This window comes from Spinacia oleracea, chromosome 5, assembly GCF_020520425.1.
Source record: "Spinacia oleracea cultivar Varoflay chromosome 5, BTI_SOV_V1, whole genome shotgun sequence".
Lineage (NCBI taxonomy): Eukaryota > Viridiplantae > Streptophyta > Magnoliopsida > Caryophyllales > Amaranthaceae > Spinacia > Spinacia oleracea.
In genome coordinates this window covers 29,291,288-29,301,491 of record NC_079491.1, presented here as the reverse complement: position 1 = coordinate 29,301,491, position 10,204 = coordinate 29,291,288, and the positions used below count along the sequence as shown (strand labels likewise).

Below are 10,204 nucleotides of genomic sequence, written 5' to 3'. Positions count from 1 at the left end.
CTACGGGTTCAGTCAAGAGTAAGCTGTGGATTAATATCATTAATTCCACTTGAACTAAAGCGGCCTCTAGCTAGGCATTCAGCTCACTTGATCTCACTGAATTATTAACTTGTTAATTAATACTGAACCGCATTTATTAGACTTAACATAGAATGCATACTTGGACCAAGGGCATTATTTCCTTCAGCTTCTACTATACTGTGTTGTTGCTATCTGTTGTTGTTGTTGTTATACTATGCTGTTATTATGAGATGTTGTTGCTGCTATGCACAATCTGTTGTTGATGTTGTTGTTGTTCTAAGTTGTAGCATCTGCTGTTATGCACAAGTTATTGCTGGTATAGATTTAGATAACTTTTACACTTCTTTTCGTATTATTTATCTACTATGTTTCAGCTAGGAACTTCTTTCTTGGGTGGTCTTTGGCAAGATACAATTACCAATTGGTTGCATGGTGCTGTGTTGTACTTCTGTCTCTAACTTATTACTTTCCATGTCCTACTTAGATGACTCCCAAACTATGGATTTCCCCTTTAATAGCATCCAAAAGCTTCACCTACCTCTTCTCATTAGTTCTAATGTAGGCTAAGGTTTACTGCGGACAAGTCCCAGAATAATTTAGAGCTTTATTATTTGTGATTTGTGACAGCATGCCCCCTTTGCCTTTATGCTCCTAGGTTATTCATGGGGGTTGTATATAACGCCAGTACACTTTGACTACTGTTTACAGGGTTTTATTAGCTTTAAAATGGTTTATATCAGCTGGATAATGGCCTGATATATGAGACTAGCTCTGAGGAGAGCTAATATGACCCTAGGTTTATTGGCTTTAAACTGATTCAGGTGTTGTCTATTAACTGGTCTTTGCCAGGAGAAGGCTGCTCTATTTTTTTTTGGCAGAAGATACAAACACACAAAGGAAGAATCACCCATATTTTCTAGCTTTTTGAGCCAGATCATGGGCAAACTTAACTCTATTTCTACTACATTTGACAATGGAGCAGTGTTCAAAACTATCAGCTATCATTCTAATCTCACTGCAAATTGAAACTAGTTCTAATCTACATTCAGGAAACTCCCTTAATGCTTTAATACTGTTGTACCAATCAGTGAGAATTGTTAAACATCGAACTTGAAGAGATACAACTTTCTGCATACCAGCCAAAATTGCCTTCATTTTAGATTGTCCAGCATTTACTGCTTGTACTCTCTGACCATCTGCACACACAATTCTTCCATTTACTTCTATACCCCATCCTACTGCAGCAATCATACTCCCTTTCTTCTTTAAGTTTTTCCATGCCCCATCAACTATAAGTACATCTGCATTATCATCAGATAAACCTTTTAGAATCAGCCTGTTTTCATTAGTGCTAGACCAATCTGTTTCTGAATGTGTATTCTTCCTTTTGAAAGTCATGTTGCGCATTCTATCTGCTTCAATTTCTTCTTTCAAAAACACTTGACTTGTTTCAATTATCTGCAATGGATCAAAAGAAGTGCCTCAGAAAATAATACAGTTTCTATGAATCCAGATGATGATGCTTCAAAGTTAGTTGATTTTCAGAAGATCATGAACTTTTCTTCTGAATTTGAGACTGTTTTAAAGGAGGTTATGTTCATTTCTGAATCTGATAAGAATGATGAAAGATTAAACAACTTTGCTGATAACGTGGAGGTGCAATTTGCTGTGAGGAAAAAGAGAGAAATGCTGGCAAATGCTAGACAGTTGATTCTACGATGTGACTTTACTGTTCCAGAAGTAAGTCTCATTCAACCTGTCTTATATCTTTGTGCTCATCTGCTGGAATTACGTACTAACAATTAGCTCTCAGGAGTTTAGCAGCAAAGGACCTAAGTTCATAAATAACACATACAATGATTGTGCTGTCAATTTGCTTTTTTCGTCAGAGAGGTGTATAGTGTCCCTTGCTGCTTGTCAGTTGATGAAGTTGGTGCATCAAACACTTCAAGTAAGATAGTTATTTCTGGCTATTATTCTGACTTGTTCACTTGTTTATATTATCATTATGTATAATCACACTAAGCTTTCATTTTGGCAAATTATGATGGAATGTGATACATGAATCATTCTGATTAGCGGATAAACCCCATGAAATGTTAAACTTGACATGTTTAAGAGTTACTTCACATGAACATTTTTCTTCACCATTTTATCACAGTTATACCTATTAGTTTTGCTTCGTGAACATTTTGCTTCATTTAGACCCATTAGTTTCTGAAATGGAAACTATTTTGTGTTATGATCATCTATTATGATACAACTAGGTTTATTTTTTTTGACTGTTGGTTAATTAAATAGAAATTGTGTTAGTTGAGATTTTAAGGGTGTTAATTGCAAAATTGCAATGCTGCTTTTTTCTTGAAGTATGCTCACTTTTAGGAAGCTTCATTTGCAAATACTGTTATTAGGATTAGGTTATGGTTCTTGGCTTCCTATTGGAGTTACCTGATGCAGTTTTTATACAGCGTGGAACAGGCTTGTCAACTCCCCTGAACACATCTTCTACGCGGCAAATGAAATCTGCAGAAGTTCTGGCTGAATATTTGAAAAATTTCCGTGCAGACAACATTGTGAACAATGCTGAATTCATTAGAGAGAGCATTGTTCCAGAAGCTGGGCCTTGGACTATCTTGGGTCAGGTGTAAATTGACTTAGGTACTTGTCTCTTGATTGTTTTGCATGATTTCATGCATAGTTTGCGAGTACAGACGCTGTATATTTTGTAATGTTCCATGTATTGTTTATCTTAACTAAGTTTTAACTAGTATTTGTTCCCCATAACCTTTCCATGCTTGATCCAACTTTTCACAGTCTAGTGGAAAGAAGTGTATTTATAGAGTAAACAAAAGAATGTTCGTGTGTGTTTTCTATTCTTTTGATCCTAGGTATTTAGGATTCATGTCATCTTTTTATTCTATTTTGAGATCTCTGCCTGTGTAGTTTGCATACTAATTGTTGAGCTCCTTGTCACTATTTAGTCATAAAAATTAATGACCCTAATTATATACCGTAATTCTTTAGTCTTCCCAATTTCTTCTTTTCTTTGTTCGTTCCCTTAATTCCTCTGTTTTTCACAGGCTTAAGAGAGCCTGGGATCCTGTTATAACTCCAGGTGCACAAAAGCAACTCAGTTATTACTTTCTGAATGCAGTAAGTAAAACCAATACCTGTAAGGTTGTAATTCAAGTACACTGACTCTATTATTTACTTGGTATGACAATTATTTGCTTGAAACTTTCATGGATGGCAGTTTGATAATTGGGGGGGTTTCAACACGAACCCACTATATACGATACTTCATGAGGTGATTTACTGCCAAGTAAGTTTAGTCTCTATCAGTATAGATTTTTTTTAAAATAATAAAAACAAGCCGCCCGCATGCATACATTGGAGCATAAATGCTTGCTTCTGCATGTCTAGCAAAGATTTCATGATAATCATGATTAATGTTTTCGATTCTGCAGGGTGTTCCATCTCAGTGGGCTGCTCAAAGAATAAGGGAGGCCAACGGAAGCAAGTTTGACGCAATCAAAGCAGCAAAAGAAGGGCGTCCTGTATATTTTACGGGAGAGGTAACTTTCTGGAGATTGTATTTCATAATTATGTAGTGTAGTAAACTAGTAATCATTGGGATATAACGTATGCTCAGTTCTGGTAATGGGCTGAAGCTAATGCTACAACTACAATTATAGTATGTTAGTATTACTTCTGGACTTCAAGGAGATATTTCATATTCTTATCCAAGAATTGACCATAGACTGCTAATAATACCCGAGTGCCTTATTATATTGCTTAACCATGCGAACTGATCGAGCTCTTTGAATTTGATATTTTGATTTAACAAGCACCACACAGAAGTACATGGTTTACAGTTTGTATCTGTTTACTAATTTCTTAACACCACACAGAAGTACATGGTTATGGTTAGTATTGTCATATACTGGAGTTCACATTATATGCATCAATAATTTTTTGATTTCCAATGAACCTAAGAGAACAGGTCTTGCATAAAATTAAAAATAGTTGTCTGTTTAAGCATGAAACAGAAAATTTAAATCTCAAATGTTAAAGATAAGAAGGAATGACAGTTTCCTGGGAGAATATTCATATCGGCGCAGTTGAAAGAAACAAAACACAAGCTTTGTTCTGATCAGACTTTCAATTCTGACCAGTTTCAGACTTTCAGTTCTGATCAGTTCAAGTTTTGTTCTGATCAGACTTTCAGTTCTGATCAGTTTCAGACTTTCAGTTCTGATCAGTTCAAGCTTTGTTCTGATTAGACTTTCAGTTCTGATTAGTTTTAGACTTTTAGTTGTGATCAGATGCGAGCTTCTGTTTTTGTTTTCAGCTATCTGTACGTTTATCTAACACAGCACATCAGAACACACACACATCACACACACACACCTGAAATACACACAACACGCACAAACACACAGCACAGGTAACACAGACAGTAGAACACACACACAACATAACACACGCAGCAATTCTATTGCATGTTAGTTCTGGTCAAAGTTGACCAGGATTGACTTTTTTGAGATTTTGGTCAAAGTTGACCAGCGTTGCAGTGTGGAGGTAACCTAATACTAAGTATATTAAAAATTGAAAGGGTTTAGAATACCAATCTAAGTTCACGGGTTAGAGTTGGGAGCAAAAACGACTATAACACTCAAAATATGACCTATAATGATCAATAAAGCCTTAAACGCGCATAACTTGACCAAAGTAGATGAGAATGAGTCTAAGTAACCTAATACTAAGTATATTAAACATTTAAAGGGTTTAGAATACCAATCTAACTTCACGGGTTAGAGTTGGGAGCAAAAACGACTATAACAGTCAAAATATGACCTATAATGATCAATAAAGCCTTAAACGCGCATAACTTGACCAAAGTAGATGAGAATGAGTCTAAGTAACCTAATACTAAGTATATTAAATATTTAAAGGGTTTAGAATACCAATCTAAGTTCGCGGGTTAGAGTTGGGAGCAAAAACGACTATAACAGTCAAAATATGACCTATAATGATCATTAAAGCCTTAAACACGCATAACTTGACCAAAGTAGATGATAATGAGTCTAAGTAACCTAATACTAAGTATATTAAACATTTAAAGGGTTTAGAATACCAATCTAAGTTCACGGGTTAGAGTTGGGAGCAAAAACGACTATAACAGTCAAATATGACCTATAATGATCAATAAAGCCTTAAACGCGCATAACTTGACCAAAGTAGATGAGAATGAGTCTAATTAACCTAATACTAAGTATATTAAACATTTAAAGGGTTTATAATACCAATCTAACTTCACGGGTTTGAGTTGGGAGCAAAAACGACTATAACAGTCAAAATATGACCTATAATGATCAATAAAGCCTTAAACGCGCATAACTTGACCAAAGTAGACGAGAATGAGTCTAAGTAACCTAATACTAAGTATATTAAACTTTTAAAGGGTTTAGAATACCAATCTAAGTTCACGGGTTAGAGTTGGGAGCAAAAACGACTATAATAGTCAAAATATGACCTATAATGATCAATAAAGCCTTAAACGCACATAACTTAACCAAAGTAGATGACAATGAGTCTAAGTAACCTAATACTAAGTATATTAAACATTTAAAGGGTTTAGAGTACCAATCTAAGTTCGCGGGTATGACATTTATTGTCATGAATATGACTATAACAGTCAAAATATGACCTTTATTGTTTAAGTGGACTAAGTTTTATTGATGGAAAGACACACGATTTTTGGTTGCTTTATTGTCATGAATAATGTTGTTGTCATGTTGTCAAGGTTCTTGATTCTAAGGGTTTCTCCCTTCCATGCTTAGCCATGGTTCGAGGACCTAGGAGACAACAACTTTTTAGATCATCTAACCGAAGATAACTAATTTTATGATATATATATTATTTTGTTAGGTTTGCACATCACTGAGTGGAGATCCTTTCACCGATGAGAAATTTGATGAAATACGAGACAAATGGGCATCATACTTCACCGAACATTGTGTGTAATTAACGCTTCATCGATTTCTTTTTGTGGATGTTTCATGCTATTAAAATCATATATAATTGCCTTATTATATTTTTGGTGCAATTTTGTAACGTATGAAGTGTAAAAGATATAGTTATTATAGACTTGAAACTATTAGGTGGTTTATTTTTGTAAACATATGATGTTTAACTTATATGTAAAAATCAAAGTTTCTTGGAAGTTATTGGTGGTTGATGACACTTTTGGACGTTGTATAAATGTGGCGTGAGTACAGGTTCTATATTTTTGGGATTGTTGAATATAAAAATAATATATTATTTATCAAAAAAAGTTACACATTATTTGCGGCGTTTAAACTCCCGCAATTTTACCAAAGTTTGAGGCGTTTAGGTAGAAACGCCGCAATACAATACTATTCATTTGAGGCGTTTTTTCTGCATTACGCCGCAAATGAATGATTAATTTGAGGCGTTTTTTAACGCCGCAAATCAATACCATTCATTTGCTGCCACTCTATTTGCTGCTACGCCTAAAACGCCGCTAATGAATATAAAAGTGACGCCTCAAATGAATGTTTTTCTACTAGTGGTAGTACGTAAACGGATCAAGTATTTAATGGCATTAAATACTCTATCTATGGATATTCGAAATCGACGGATCTTGGTTTCAGTGGGAGCTGAGACCGTCACAAGCAAGAAATGAATACTCCGGAAACGATGATATTGCCGGAAACGGAAATATGGATCGTATCGGAAATATAAATATTATCCAAGTCGTATATGTTGCCGGAAATGGAAACATGGTACGTATCGGAAAATACTATCGGAAATGGAAATATTGCCGGAATCGGAAATATTGCCGGAAACGGAAATATTGTCCGAATCGGAAATATTATCGGAATCGGAAAATAATTCCGGAAAGGAAATATTAAATATTTGTTCGAAACGAAAATTAATTCCAGAATCGGAAATATTAAATATTGTTCGTATCGGAAATGAATTCCGGAACCGGAAATTTAATCGGAAGCGTATCGTACGAATAAGCATCGGACGAGGCCTGCCGGACGAAGGCCCAGCGCGAAGCCAGGCCATCGCCCAGCAAGCAAGGACGCACGCCAACGCCCAGCCCAAGGCAGCGCCAGGCCCACCGCAAGGCAGACCCAGCGCGCCAAGGCAAGGCTGCCCAGCGTGGGCTGCGTGGGCCGAGCGCACGCGTGCGGGCGCCCTCGTGGCTCCGTGCGTGTGTGTTTGTGTCCATGCACAATTCCTAAATCTATTAGGATTTGGTGTGTGATTAAATTCCTATTCCTATTAGGATTATTTAATTAATTAGAGTCCTTGTAGGATTCTAAGTTTAATTAAATCGTATCCTACTAGTATTCCAATTCCCTTTCCAAACCTCTATAAATAAGGGCCTAGGGTCATAATTTATAAACACGATTGAAGTATTCAAAAGGGTAAGTTTTGAAAGAAAATTCAGCCACACTCTTGCACAATAATAGCCGAAAATTCCTAAGCACCTTAAGGGCGATTCTAGTTGGTCAATCTTGAGGCGGATCCGGACGTACTGTGGACTATCTACGGAGGGACGACACTTGGAGTCCTAAAGACTTGTTCTTGTTCGGTTCGGGCGCAGCTAGGGAAGGCACGCTACAAAGTGTATGCATCTATACTATGCTAAATGATTATGTGTAAATAATATGCTTTCCTGGCTTTATGGTTTTTCCGCATGATTTATGTATTGTCATATGTATCATAACCTAACAATAGAGGCCTTGTGCTAATGTTTAAAATAGGTCACTTCATAAATAAACAATTACTATTAAAACTTTTTTAAAGCATTATAGTGATGAGGAATTTTTTTCAGTAGAAGCTACTCTTACAATCTTACGTAGGAAAGTATAGATGAGGATGTGGTTTTCTTTAAAAAAATAAAAAAAACAAAGTAGAAAGATAATGATGGACAACAATACAATGTAGGTGTGAAAGTTCGATTTTCGGTTTGGATTAAGTCCCAAACCGAATCTCAACCCAACTAATTCGGTTTTCATTTTTTGAAACCGAATCCAAACCAAATAATCTTTTAATCCAAACCAAACGAAATCGGATTTTTATTTTTCAGTCCAATCCAAACCATAAAACCGAATTTTCATGGCCCTTTCATTTGGGCCATTTTTTGGGATATTATACCTATTTTTAGCTAATTTTCGGGCCCTTATTATACTTTTTAGCCAAGTTCGATTTATTCGGTTTTAGTTCGGTTTATTCGGTTTTATTCGGTTTCAGACTTTTCAGTCCAATCCAAACCATAAAACCAATTTTTTAAAATGAAAGGTAATGATGATCAGAGGATAGTTTCGTAGGAAACTTGAAACTTGAATATTAGTTTCGTAGTTTCGTAGTTTTGGTTACCAATTCCTTGTTCCTATTAGTGAAGGGAACCCCAAAAAAAAAAAACCATCCAAGTTAAAGCGGTAAATAGGAGGCAACAAATTATATTTGGGGCGAATTCTAACTTCCAGGAATCGACCAGTGCTACGGCTGCTACCCCGATTTCCAACTAGCAAGATTCTGATCAAACACAATGCAATAAGAAAAAGTAAGAAATCAATTGTACGAAGTAATTGTATCAGTTCAGCCCTTTAAACTGTGAAACAATTACCCCTTCAGCAAATAAAGTAGCTAAAACCTTTAATTGTCAAAATTATCACAGCAATGATTTCACCCTTTTTTTAGAAACATGAATCTATCTTGTTTCTGCCGTTTTCCTCCTCGGCATCTTTATCTTGTTCAACCTGCATTTTTCTCCATAATTTAATTTCAAATCGATAGTTTTAAAGAACTTAGAAATTCGAAGTAAGGAATTTATCAATAACAAAGTTGCATAGAGTATTGAAAAAGTTGTCATTAACAGAGAATAGAATAATACTTGTACATTTTGATGAAAGAGAAAGTAGAATACAACTTGATGAAAGATAAAAGTAAAATGAAAGATATAGAGGATCAGAGGATAATGTGTATCGCTATTTGTCGCCCGTCCACGCTAACAGAATTATATTCTACGGAAATTTCATGAAATGCCCTCGAGTTTTGCCATAATTCACCAAACGCCCATCAAGTTTCAATAATTCATAAAATACCCCTCACAATTCGTACAAATACCCAACATACCCTTACTAATAACGGGCCGTTAGTCTGCCGTTAGCCAAGTTTCCAATTCACCCAAATGCCCCTATTCTGAAACTTATTTCACCAAATGCCCCTATTAGGAAACTTATTTCACCAAATGCCCCAAATTTAAATATAGCTATTTTGATGTTCCGGCGGCTAGTTTTTGTGTTTGAAAAGTGGTTCTTGGTCATGGTTGGCTATAAAAACCCCTTTGCTGAATGGTTCTTGTATTTTAGATGTTATTTTACTTTACTTTGCTAATTTCATAAGATTTGTGTCATGAGTTTTCTTTCAAAATCATCTTCCACACCCAATGAGTCCACATATATTAGGGTACCTAACAAATTTTGTTATTGTGGTAGGAATGGAGGTTGAAGTTTGGTAGGTACTCTAATAAATGTGGACTCATTGGGTGTAGATGATGATTTTGAAAGAAAACTCATGACAAAAATCTTATGAAATTAGCAAAGCAAATCAAAATAACATCTAACTTACAAGAACCATTCAGCAAAGGGGCTTTTATAGTCAACCGTGACCAACAACTACCTTTCAAACACAAAAACTAGTCGCTGAAACATCAAAATAACTATAGTTAAGTTTGGGGCATTTGGTGAAATAAGTTTCACAATAGGGGCATTTGGTGAAATAAGTTTCAGAATAGGGGCATTTGGGTGAATTGAAAACTTGGCTAACGGCAGACTAACGGTCCGTTATTAGTAAGGATAAGTTGGGTATTTGTACGAATTGTGAGGGGTATTTTATGAATTATTGAAACTTGATGGGCGTTTGGTGAATTATGGAAAAATTCGAGGGCATTTCATGAAATATCCGTATATTCTAACCCACTTTAACAAAAATAATCCAAAAATAGAGATTAATGATACCAGCTTTAGATTTTGGTGGGAAAGTTTTCTTGTTAGGTTGCAACCTGCCACGTGGACAATAACATTAGCGGTTTTTACTTGAGCTTTTTGGTCAAAATAGGGCAAGTAAGACTGGAGGAGTA

The 10,204-nt window shown here is 35.7% G+C and overlaps 1 long non-coding RNA gene across 1 annotated transcript; it reads left to right on the top strand.

Annotated features, from left to right (window-relative positions):
- Positions 1 to 2,492: 2,492 nt before the first annotated feature.
- LOC110797187 (uncharacterized) lies at positions 2,493 to 6,259 on the top strand. The gene is made up of 5 exons (XR_008920462.1): positions 2,493 to 2,679; positions 3,102 to 3,174; positions 3,275 to 3,343; positions 3,489 to 3,596; positions 5,953 to 6,259. It is a non-coding gene; the product is annotated as an uncharacterized lncRNA (long non-coding RNA).
- The last annotated feature ends 3,945 nt before the right edge of the window (positions 6,260 to 10,204 follow it).